The following is a 13185-nucleotide window of genomic DNA, read 5'->3' on the forward strand; positions in this document are numbered from 1 at the left end:
AGTAATCTTTCCCACCATCAAGACCTATGACTCAGTACCCATTTTGAGGAGACAGTGTGATTGTCCCTTTTCTACAGATGGATTCAGATGCAACCCCTAAGTCCCATTTCTTTATCTGGCTTTGGAATATCCCTGTGATGCCAGGATGAACATATGGGAATCAAACCTCTTCTCATTATTAGAAACTTTAAAAACATTTCCTGTGTCTCTCACACTTTTTCTAGCTTCAGATACTTCCAATTTTGGGTGAGCTGTCTTGGAGTCAAAGGTCAAATCAACTGGAAAGGAAAGGAAAATTTTTACTGCAAAAACAGATCTAAGAGTAGCTTTATTTGTTTATTGTTCCATGAAACCCTTTTTATCTTAGGCATGAAAGTGAATTTTATAATTCACCTCATTTACTCAGAGGACCCATTCATTATGAACAATTAAAACAATTTTTAAAACAATAATCTTGTCTGGAGAGTTAGTATGGTAAGTTGGTTCACTTTAAAAAGGAGGCATTAAAAACTCCCCCTCCATGCTTAATGATAGAACGACTGTTGTGTTTGGCACAAAGGCCACCAGTGTGGCTTTTGTTTTATATATACTAATCTCCTTTTCCCTGTTTTTATACTGTCCAACTGTCTACTGCCACTCCCTTTTCATATCTTAAGTTCAGTTAGCGTTCTGCCTCCTTTCGAAATAAAAAAAATAGCCAGTTAATATTTTACTTGCATTGCAATAAAGCAGCAAACTATCCTTTCATCCCGTCTACATTACCTAAATAAACCAATAAATGAAATAGAGAAAACTGCAGGTGTCTGATGAAAGGTCTTTCATCCAATGTTCTCCTATACTTGTGAGATTTCTATGTCCAGATGTGAATTTTCTGAGAGTGGAAGAAACCTTGTATAATATGTTCTTTCTGCTTCCTGAAAAATGGGATCTAGACAAAGATTCTCTACATTTTTATTTCCTCCTGTGAAAGAACATGCATGTAGTCATTGAACAAGGCTCAATGATGTATCAGAATAATTTTAGAACCTGGATTTGACAATCTTATGACAACAGAGAACCAACATTTCTTGCTCTCCTATCATATCTAAGTATTCCATGTTTTATAATTGCATTTATATTCCTGATATGTTGGCAGGGGAAAGGGAATCTGTTGATTTTGTCTTTTATCAAACAATATTCCAGAATCTTACTGAAACACTAGAGTTGGGTGTTAAACGTCTATATACCACATCTGTAGCTCTATCAGCCAAAGGGTTGCATTCAGATGGGCTTCTGTTTTCTCCTTGGATTTTGATATCTCACTGGCTATATCTATAAATTATATCTATAAATTATAGATTTCCCCCAGATTTCTCCCCTTTGATTATGGGCTGCAACTACTTGTTGGAACACTGCTATACTAATTGGTGCCATGTCTTGCTGGAGCTTACTAAAGTCTTGTTCCAGAGTAAGCCATTTGATATGATTACTTCTCATGATATGATCTGTCATTGAGGGTTTTTTTGTTTTCATTAACTGGAACTTTCTCTTCTGTGCTTACTAGAACTATGCTTATATAGTCTTTGAGTATATTTACATGGGTTTTGACATTAAAATGTTATTGTATGTATTTATCACATTTATACCTGTCACGTCCATGAGACTAGGTAGTTGCAATAACTGGTTGTCAGATGTTTCAATCTGTGTTGAGCTTAAAACATGCTCAGGTGGGAATTGGCCAACTGGTTTGGCTGAAGGCTCAATTAGTTTACGTTAGCCTGCCATGGTAGAGATAACTGATAGTGAATGCTTTGCTTTCTTTAGTTTAGATTATTTTTGACTTAGCTTTCAGATACAGGACTTTATATGATTTATCAAATTCTCTTCCTCCTGTATCTCTTCTAAAACACTTCCATGCATATAAAGGGTTTGTTTGCCAACCTAACAATTTGGAGACATTGGTCTCTTTGTCTTTTTCCAGACATTATCTATTGTTTCAAACTTCTTTGCCAGAAGTTGAAATTTTGCTTATTTAAGTATATCTTGTAGCATTTTACAACAACAATCAGAAACAAAAACATGGGGGCAGTAAGTAGACACTGCAAACACTATGGTCTCTGGTGGCATTATGTGAAACTTCACAAGAAATTGTTTCATCTTAACTAGCATTAAAAGAACTGTGGACTCTACAGTAAATATTAAAATGTATTTATTTATTTACTTAAACATGTATATAGCCGTCCCGCTTAAGTATGTACCTGGATGTTGAATTATAAAATGACTCTTTTATAACTTTTAATATTAGATAACCATAATATGTAAGGTTTACCCCGTCCGACAGAGAAACTCCCGTGACACGTGTGGTTCACAAAAGAGTTTTACTCATGCGTAACGTAGCAGTCACAAGCAAAGCCAGGACTGGTTTGGTACAATTGCATCACTTGTTATATTCCCCCCTTCCCGCGCTTTTTCTGCCCCGCGATCGCATTACCGCTGCGGATTATCGGCCCCCCAATAATCCCTCTTAATTGTCCATGATGGCAGGTTCGGTCAGGGTCCATTGTCCTTGATTGACAGTCCCTCCCCGGCTTGGGTTGGTTCCCCCCCGTTACGTGCAAGCCCGAGGGTTCTGCGTTGCGCGGCGCTCTTGTTTCACTGCCTGCAGCCCCGTTCATTGTTGGCTCGCGCCGTTATCAGTGTAGAGTTAAAACTTCCGCTGCGGTTTTCCTGTTTGGCTGGGTGCAGGTGGCCCATTAATTAGCGGCGCTTTCAGTTCCTCTTTCCCTCGCTAGCTGCCGCCGGTGGAGTTCGCGTGGTCTGGCTGCGAGCTTCCCCGCAGCCCCGTGCTGACTGAACCTGACATACCGCCCCCCTGAAGACAACTCCCCCCCAGACTTTATTTCGGTTTCCCGGGGTATTTATTGTAAAAGTCCCGCACTAGGTCCGGCGCTCTTATGTGGGTTTTGCTTACCCATTCGCTGTGGGACTTGGGAAAATGTTTCCATTGCACTAGGAGCTGGACCTGCCCCTTGTGCCTCCTGGCATCCAGTATCTGATTGATCTCGAAATGCTGCTCCCCACCGACCATGATGGGTGGTGGCACCCCCTCTGCCTTGTGCCAGGCGTTCCCCGGTTGGTGCAGCTTTAGCAGGCTGCAGTGGAACACCGGGTGGATCTTCCCGAGGCTTTTCGGGAGCGTCAGCCTGACGGTCACCGGATTGATGACCTCCGTAATGGGGAACGGCCCCACAAACCTCGGGCTGAGTTTCTTCGATGTCTTTTTGGTTTTTGGTTGACAAATACACCTGGTTCCCCACTTTCCACTGCCCCTCGGGGAGTCTCTTGCGGTCCGTGTGTTTTTTGTAGTCGGCTTTGGCTTTTTGCAATGCCGCATGCGCCGCTCACCAGGTGGCGTCGATTTGGGCAAACCAGGCGTCCAAGGAGTTGATTTGGGACTCCGGCTGAGGCAACTCCGGCATGGGGATGAAGTCTCTCCCGGTGGCTACTTTGAATGGAGAAAAGCCGGTACTTTTGTGGACGGCGTTATTGTATGCTACTTCCGCGAATGGCAGTAGCTCCGCCCAATCATCCTGTTGGTGTCCCACGTAGCAGCGCAGGTACTGTTCGAGCCCCCCGTTCAGGCGTTCTGTGGGTCCGTCCGTCTGCGGGTGCGCTGCGGAGGAAAGGGCTTGCTTCGTCCCCACCCGCTTCAGGAACTCCCTCCAGAACCGCGCTATGAAGTTGCCGCCCTGATCGCTGACGACCCGTCAGGGCGTGCTGTGCAGCTGGTAAACATGCTGCATGAACAGCCTCGCAAACCTCTCCGCCGTGGGGACTCGCCGGCATGCTACAAAGTGTGCTTGTTTGGAGAATAAGTCCGTAACCACCCAAATGGCGGTCTTCCCCTTACTCTCCGGGAGCTCTACTATGAAGTCCATGGCGATCTCTTGCCATGGGCCGTCGGGGTCCGCTACTGACTGGAGTAACCCCCTAGGCTTGCCTTTAGCCCCTTTTGCCGTCGCGCACACCGGGCAACCCCCCGAGTATGCCTTCACGTCCTTCCAGAGCGTTGGCCACCAGAACTGCCGCCGGATTAAGTGGAGCATCTTCACGAAGCCGTAGTGCCCCGCGTTCCGGCTGTCGTGGGCTCTTTCCATGACCCCGCGTCGGCACCCCTCGGGTACATACAACTTCCCTTCGTGCCACCACAAACCCTCTTGGCTGGTTAGCACTTCTCGGTTTTGCTTGAGCCAAGCGTCCCATTCTGCCACCTCCGCAAACCCTTGCTTTACCTCGGTCGCCGCGTCCCGTCGCTCCCCCTTGGTCTGGCTCCGGGTCACCGCCTTTGCAGCCAGCCTGCTGGCAGGGATGATGGAGTCCACGATCTCCTCTCGTAGGCTGGCGTGCTGGGGCATGCGAGACAACCCGTCTGCTAGGAAGTTGCGTTTCCTGGGGATGTATTTTAGGGTGAACCTGAACCTCCTGAAGTATTGGGACCACCGCGCCTGTTTGGGGGATAGCTTACGCGGGGCCTTCAGGGCCTCGAGGTTCTTGTGTCCGTCCACACCTCGAATGGTTCGGCTGCCCCCTCCAATAGATGCTTCCACGTGGCTAGTGCCCACTTGACTGCGTACGCCTCTTTCTCCCACACCATCCACCTCCTCTCTGTCTCCGTGAATTTGTGGGAGGTGTAGGCGCATGGGTGGATGGTTCCCTCTGGGCTGGGCTGGAGCAGGACTGCCCCCGTTGCCACGTCTGACGCGTCTACTTGTATGATAAACCGCCGATCTGGGTCGGGATGGCGCAGGATTGGCTCCACTGTGAACCGCCGTTTTAGCTCCTCAAATGCCCCCTAGCATTCCGCAGTCCACACGAGTGCCATGCTGGGCTTGGGGGGTTTTCCACTGCCCTTGGTTTTTAGTAAGTCTGTCAGGGGAAGGGTGATTTGGGTGAAGTTCGGGATGAACTGTCTGTAGAAGTTCGCAAACCCCAAGAAGCTTTGAAGTTGCCTCTGGGTTCACGGCGCTTCCCAGCCCAGAACATCTTTTACTTTCGCCGGGTCCATCTCAATTCCCCGACTGGATATCCGGTAGCCGAGGTAGTCCAGCTGCTCCCGACGAAACTCGCATTTTGATAGCTTCGCGTACAGCTGCGCCTTCAGCAGTCTCTGGAGCACCGTGCACACCAGGCTCACGTGCTCCACCAGGGTTTTGGTGTAGATGAGGATGTCGTCCAGGTAGACCAGGACGCCCCGGTAGAGTAGGTTGTGCAGCACCTCGTTTATTAGCTGCATAAACAACCCCGGGGCCCCTTTTAATCCGAACGGCATCACGGAAAATTGGTAGCTTCCGAGTGGTGTGTTGAACGCTGTCTTCCACTCATCTTTTGCGCGGATCCTGACCCTAAAGTATGCTTCGCGCAAGTCCAGTTTTGTGAACACCCTCCCCTTGGATAGGTGCGACATTAGGTCCTTCATCAGGGGGAGGAGATATTTGTATTCGGTGCTGATTGCGTTCAGCCCCCAGTAGTCCACGCACATCCGGAGTGAGCCATCCTTCTTCTCCTGGAATAGTACCGGGGCCGCTAATGGTGACTTTGTGGGTTGGATGAATCCCCGCGCTAGGTTCTTGTCTATGAACTCCCACAGAGCCCCCATCTCCCTCATTGACAGGGAGTACATTTTCAGTTTGGGCAGCTTTGCCCCTGGCTCTAGCTCGATGGCGCAGTCACTGGGTCGGTGTGGAGGGAGCTGGTCGGACTCCTTCTCCCCGAACGCCGCCGCCAGGTCTCGATATTGCCTCGGGATTCCACCGCTCGTCATGGGTTCCCCGGACTCTGGCCCTTGTTTTGCAGTTGTCCCGCCAGTCGCCGCCGCCTTCCCACACCTCGGGATCATTGCGAGTCTCCGGGTCTCCGGCGCTGCTGTTGCTGCTGTCGCCGCCCAGGTCTCGGGCTTCGTCTGCTCTCATCTCGCCTCCCTGTGCCTCGGATCCTCCACTTGCCCGTCTGTGGTTGCGGTCGCGCCCGTCGCCACGGACCGGTCCCGCCTGCTCTCGTGCTCCGCCGGCCTCTCGACCCCGAATCGCACCGCCTCCGCCGTCCAGTCGACCCGTAGGTTCCGTCGCCGCAGCCACGCCAAGCCGAATACCACTGCGTAGTCGGCCACCGGGACCACCACAAATCTTAGTTCTTCCCGGTGACTCCTGATCGTCATCTGGACCGGCTCGGTGTAATACTGAGCTGGCCCCTCCCGCCAGCGAGCCGTCTAGCTGGCTGAATGCAATGGGTTCCCAGAGGCGCCTCAGCTGTAGTCCGAGTCCCAAGACCACAGCTGGGTGCATCAAGCAGTGGGTGTAGCCTGAATCCAGCAGCGCCTGCAGCTGTGCCTCCCCTCCGGATCTCACCCCCCGGATGTGTATCCTCACCCGGAATGGAGGGCAGTCCCCATCCCCGATTGGGTCCGCGCGCCTCGGTTCCCCTGCTCGCACTGGGACACCGTTCAGTGCAAGCGCGCCTCGTTTCCTGCTGGCTCCGAGTCCTCTCCGGAGGACGCCGTCTCCGGGGTCGACCACCCCATCCGTCCTCTTTCGGTTACCGCCGCCACTGCACTCTTCTGCGGTCGGTCGCTGGCCCTTTTCCCGGGAGGGCGCGGGGGCTTGACTTCGGGCCGTGGTGAGCCTCCTTCCTGCTCCGTCGGGCACTGCGCCGCTCGGTGGCCTCTGCCTCCGCACCAGAAGCACAGGTTTGGGGTTTTGATTGCCTCTCGCCCCCCGGTGGACTGCCGCCGACTGCTCCGCCTTTCCTCTGGGGGTCTCTCCCTCGGCCGGTCCCTCGTCTGGTCCCGTCACCTCGCGCTTTGTTGAATCTGCCGCCACACTGATTCCGCCGTTCCGGCCAGCCAGATCCAATCTTTCACTGTGGACGGGTCATCCCGCCCCATTGCCCGCTCCAGGATCTCCGGATTGAGCCCCCTCTTAAAATACTTCACCCTCAGGGACTCCAGCCAGTCTGTGAGCTTCTCTACTAACCTCCGGAACTCCAGGGCGTACTCCGATACCGACTTGTCCCACTGTCTGAACTGCAGGATGTCATCCTCAGCCCGCTTGGCGCTCAATGTGTCCTCGAATCTGTCCTGGAGCGCCTGCATGAAGTCCGGGAAACTCCGCAGTTCCGCCGCATTGGCGTCGTACAGTCCGATCACCCAGCTAGCCGCTTGGCCGTCTAACAGCTTGGCCACGTAGGATACTCTATCCTCGTCCCTAGCGAATAGGTGACCACCCCTCTGCATGAAACCCCTGACGTGCGTCAAGAAGTGCGGCAGCTGTTCAGGGTCCCCTGAGAACTTCCCGGTGATGCCTCAAAGTCTCAGGGCATCCGCCTCCCGTCGGTCCACCGACCGGGGCATCGTGGGCGGTGCCAGCTGGGGTGCCGGGCTGCCACCCCTGTTGCTCATGCCATTGCTCACTGCCGATGGCCCCGCTCTCTGTAGTAAGGTCTGGAGCATCGCCTCCACAGCGTCTAGGTGCTGCTCGATCCTCTCCTCTAGTCGGGCGAACTTCTTGTCCCACTCGCGTTTCCGGGACCCTGAACCTCGGGTCATCGTGACCCCTGAGCTGTCTGGCCCTTGGTTCACGCACATCGACCACCTCTCCGTTGGAGGGTCCCCGGCCCTGGCCGCTGCCCCATCACTCCAAGGTGGCTCTGACCGTCCCTCTTCGAGTCCGGGTTCCTCGTGCTCCAGCTGACCCACGGATTCCTCGTCGCTGGTCATGCCTGTATAGAAAGGGAAACGCTCCTCGGTGGCACCGGGTAGCGCTAACGGTAAGTCCTGGCTTTATGTAAGGTTTGCCTCATTCGACAGAGAAACTCTCATGACACGTGTGGTTCACAAAAGAGGTTTACTCATGCATAATGTAGCAGTCACAAGCAAAGCCAGGACTGGTTTGGTACAATTGCATCACTTGTTATATTCCCCCCTTCCCGTGCTTTTTCCGCCCCGCGATCGCGTTACCGCTGCGGATTATCGGCCCCCAATAATCCCTCTTAATTGTCCATGATGGCAGGTTTGGTCAGGGTCCATTGTCCTTGATTGGCAGTCCCCCTCCGGCTTGGGTTGGTTCCCCCCCGTTACGTGCAAGCCCGAGGGTTCTGTGTTGCGCGGCGCTCTTGTTTCACTGCCTGCGGCCCCGTTCATTGTTGGCTCGCACCGTTGTCAGTGTAGAGTTAAAACTTCCACTGCGGTTTTCCTGTTTGGCTGGGCGCAGGTGGCCCATTAATTAGCGGCGCTTTCAGTTCCTCTTTCCCTCACTAGCTGCCGCCGGTGGAGTTCGTGTGGTGTGGCTGAGAGCTTCCCCGAAGCCCCGTGCTGACCGAACCTGACAGTTATTTCTTCTAAATCAATCTGATATTCTTGAAGTTGGAGAAGTTAGCTTACTGAGTTAAATTTGGACTTTTTTATATCTTTATCACCCTTTATTGATCTCTTTCTGAGTTGTATTAACCATGAACACTAAAATATTGAAGTTTTGTACCAGTTTCATACTGTTTTGTTCCTCTAAGTCCGGGTTTTCTATCCTGATAGTAGTCAGACTCATGGACTGACTAGGAGACTTTGTGATGAAGCTTTTATGAGCCTGGCTTCGTGAAGTCTGGGACACTATTGCTTTTTTTTTATATATATAACACCGTCCTGATTTAGTATCTCCTGGAGTAAGATCACTGGGTTCTCCCAATAGCTTTGTATGAACAGCACACTATTTTGTTGAAAATTTGTTAGGAGTTCAATAAAGATATAAGTTACCCACTGGGCAGTTAGTAAACACAGCTGAGATAAATAATTCAAAACATTGGGTTCAGATCTTCCTTTCTGTGATTCCTATAGGTCTTTTAACACACTTGTATTTAATTGAATAAAAATGGAATTAAATGAGCTGTATCTCATTGAAGTAAGTGATCTGGAATCACTCCCCTAAGCCCCAAAGTTATATTACCTCTTTTCTTTCATTTCAATATTGATATCAAACATTGCAAATTTGTTTGGCATACTTAGCAACCTTGTTTCACTTCTATCATCCTTGTGTGATAGTAAGTTATCAATTTCTAACTGTTTCATTAATGGGAATTTGTTCTCAGACTTTTTCTGCTGCTTTCTAAGATGTTTTTGCTGCCCATATTGTAGTCTGATAACTATTAATAAAAAATGAAAATATTTATAAATATTTCAATGTAATCACCAGTTGGTACAATGGGAAGGAATTTATAATTCAATACTGTTTTTAATGGTGAGAGTAAAGTTGTTTATTTAAAGTTATTTATTTTTCATTTTTACCTTTTTTCTTTTTATAAGATTCTGTGCATTTATTTTATGAATAATGATAAATAGTGGCGATATCAATATAAATAATGAATTTTAAATTTTATGATAACTGTAAATTCTGTTTATTTACTGATATTTTACTTTCCATCCATTATGTATTTTTCACTTTTTTTTTATGTAGTCCTTTTTGTACTCCTCATGTATTTTGTTTCTTAAATGTTTTAAAATAAATAAAATGATCAAAAGAAAAAAAAAAGAAGAAAATAGTCACCCATGGAATTCTGCATCCTCTCATCTACCTCTCACTTAAGTGTCTCAGAGTTCTTCCTCATCTTGGAAGAAGAAGCCATAATTAGTATGGAAATGAAACTGAGTTGCCTTTAAAGATACTTACTTTTCTTGGAATAAACCCATATTATTAAAAAAAAAATGATGTGGAAAATTATTCAAATATCAAATAATTAAATGAGATCTGTAACTCTCTCACCATCTATAGTCAGACAGACAGAAGGACAGGCAGAAACTTTATTTTGGGCATTGATCAATTAAAAATAAATTCAGTAAAACAAACAAAACAAAGTTAACCCCTAACATCAATGACTGTTGGCAAACATTTGTGGGTGAAGCTTGCACATAATGTAGCAAAATTTTGCTACTTATAGAGAGATAAATTTATCCTGATTGTCTAACAAGTAATGCAGATAAAAATTATCAGAGTGCCCCGGAAATTAAGATAAAAAAGGGGTAATCAGCTGGTGGCAAATGTTCCTGTAGAACTGAGAATAGTTTCTGTAATACCAGTGTCACAGGGGCAGTATCGAGTTTCATTACGAGCTTTCCTATATTTCCCTTCCAAAACAATTCTGGGGAGAACATTAAATCAGGCTAAAGATAAGGCACTCCTGAATTTAGGAACTGTGATATAATATAAACAGGAAGATAGGTTAGGGGCTAAAATTTGGTTCTTTACAATTATATTGTGGGAAGCTCACTAACTATAAAATTGATGCTAAAATGAGCACCTTGAGCCACAGAGGTTCCTCAGCCTATCTAGAAGTTACTGGTGGGCATCTACTGATCTGTCACCTGTAATATCTTAGTGGTCATTAGGAATCCCCTGAACTGGCAAGTTCTAGACTTCGGCTCCAATGTCCAGTTTTAGCTGTACCAGATAAACCAACTAACCAACCAAACAACCATTTAAAATGCTAACACCTTATGGGACTGCTTTATTTTAAAATCAGGATGCTGTGTCCAAAGGAACATGGGGCATTTCTCCAGAATTATTTTCATAAAGAGGTCAATTTCATTCCCCACTTCTGGGATCAGATAATTAAAATTACCCAATTATCCCAATTATCGTTTGGGACTGATATCATATATATCAGAAGTTTATGGCATACTTTAAAGGATCGTCAAGACCATGTGAAATAAATTAAAATTGCTGAAATTACAGATTATTTCAGAGTGCATTTTATTTGTCTATTTTTCTACATCGTGTACTTTAAAACAACTATACTTTGGATCATTCAATTTTTTAAAAAAAGCATTTGTACTTACCTTTATAGAAATGGGCATCAGAGAATTATGTGAATAAAGCAATGAAGAAAGAAATTTCATCAGTGAGGATGACTACCTTGCTGAATTCAGGTAAAAGCAAGGAATGCAGCCACAAGACGTTTAAAAGGTAGCACAGAATATAGCACATAAGGTAGCACAGAATATAGCACATAAAAGTACATGTATTTCTCTCCCAAATCAAAAAAAAATAATAACAGAAGGCTGACCTCTTATTCCCGCTGCTCATTCTGCAAAAGGAAAAAAAAATGTTTTCCAGATTATGAAGAAATCCAAACAGGAAACTATTCCTATAATACTTGAACACCATTTTAAAGATACCCCATTAAACCAAAGACTTTGGGTTATTCTGACAATCTTGAAGCTATTATATACTTGGTGACTTTTATAAAGGAGCTCCAGAAAGTATCATGTAGTCTTGGCTTCATATAAACAATTGACATAAGCACAAAATATGACAACCAAATGACAGGACCAAATCGTATGATTTAATCTTCCAATCCTTGAGTTGCATCAAACAGAAAGGAAATAATATCCCACATGAAATATTCTCTAAGATGTCCAATGTATCTGTTTGTTTATTTAAGTTCATTGTAAGTTCATAGGACATTAATTGCACATTATTTACAAGAATAGAAGATACGAGCTTGCTATTCCAGAAATCACATAAATAATTAGTATCCGTTGTCACTTCAGTAAAGAGAGTACTGGATTAAGAATCAGAGATAATTCTCCCTAAACTTCTAGCTTTTGTAGTACTTCACAGCCAGATTTATTGATTTATTAATTGATTGGTTGAATTAATAGTTTGCCCAACTCCTAAAGGCCTCTTGGTGGCTTACAACTAAAAAACTAAAGATATAAAAAATACAACCAATTGGTAGAGCAAAATACCAAAACAAAACCAAAGCAGATCACAACAAAACAAACCAACCCAACACAGAAAGGGGCTCTACAATCACCCTGTCCCCAAGAAGAACAACTGGATCAAAAAGTTTAATCACACGTTTAAGATGAATAAACTGCCAGGAAGCCCTCTGAGGTATGTCAGTACTGAATTACATTCTACATCATTGCAATTCACAGTGATGACAACACTTCTTAGTGGAGAGGTACCAACATATACTGTAGCTTTGCAATAAAGTAGAATTAGCTTATCTGGTCATGTTTCCTGTCTGGTCTACCTGGTATGGGTAACACTACCTGCCTTGTCCTGTTTGGCTTTGATGGAGAATCTTTGGTGGATCCTTGAGTTGGATCCTGTGCTAGGCTGGTGGTGTCACATTCTTTGGATTTCTCCTTGGGCTGCTGGGTTTAGAAGGATGGAGAAGCATACTTCCTGGGCTCCTGCGGACTTGCATCTACAGCAGGAGCTTTTCTGGGGCCATTTTGAGGAGGGTTCATTGGAGTGAGTTTATTGCCGGTTTGCTATCTAGGGGCAGCAGGGCCCAGCTGGCATTGGAGACGTGGTGTGGGATGCTGTTGGAGGCCTTGTTTCTGACAATAATGATAAAGTCACCAAGTTGCTTTTTTATGACATTTTGGGTTTCAGAAACAGTGTGATAGATCTTTGCCAGGGACTGATGTTGGCATGGCACAGTGCCTTTCATGGCCTCTGGATCAAGGAGCTGTCCAGGACTTTGAGGACGGCCTGGTTTCCCCTTTGGAGGAACTGGAGGGTTATGATCAGCTGAGCTGGGAGGGCATAGCAGCAGTGGATGGCTTGTGCCTGAGAGCTGCCATGGATCCCCCCCTTGTGGAGGCTGTTTTATCCTTGTTTTTTAAAACTGACTTCTGAATGGTGGGGGGCTTCCCTTGATGGAAGCTGAGTGCCCTCTCTCAGGCGAGAGCTGGGGTGGGGATTGGTGAGGGCATGGAATAGGGCAACCCTGGCCAGCCTGGTGAGAGCAGTTGGTGGGTGAGGCCTTTGCTTGTATCTTGGAAAAATGCTCAGCTGGGTTTTGGGTGTGGCACGAGCCAAGAAATCAGGCGAGGTGTGGGGGTGTGTCAATTGTCATCTGGGAGTCTTTTACCACTTTCAGGGATATGAGACCCTGTTCCATAAGTTGGGCTCTAGGAGTCAGTTGGGATTGTTGCTATTGTACCAGCCTGCCTGCTGCATGGCGACCTCCCTGCCTGAGCTCCTCCTCTCTGTCTTGGGGTTGGCAGTGCAATTCCCCAGGCTTATGGTCCTGGGGGATTTCAATCTGCCTTCCCTGAAAGTGTGGTCTGAGGTGGCTCAGGAGTTCATGGGCCTGTCCCAGGTCATCCACAGCCTGACACTGGACAGTGATTACATACCTGACCTGGGT

This window comes from Python bivittatus, unplaced genomic scaffold, assembly GCF_059951505.1.
Source record: "Python bivittatus isolate LINGU-HERP-01145 unplaced genomic scaffold, Pbiv_v1 ctg000440_np1212, whole genome shotgun sequence".
Classification (NCBI taxonomy): Eukaryota; Metazoa; Chordata; class Lepidosauria; order Squamata; family Pythonidae; genus Python; species Python bivittatus.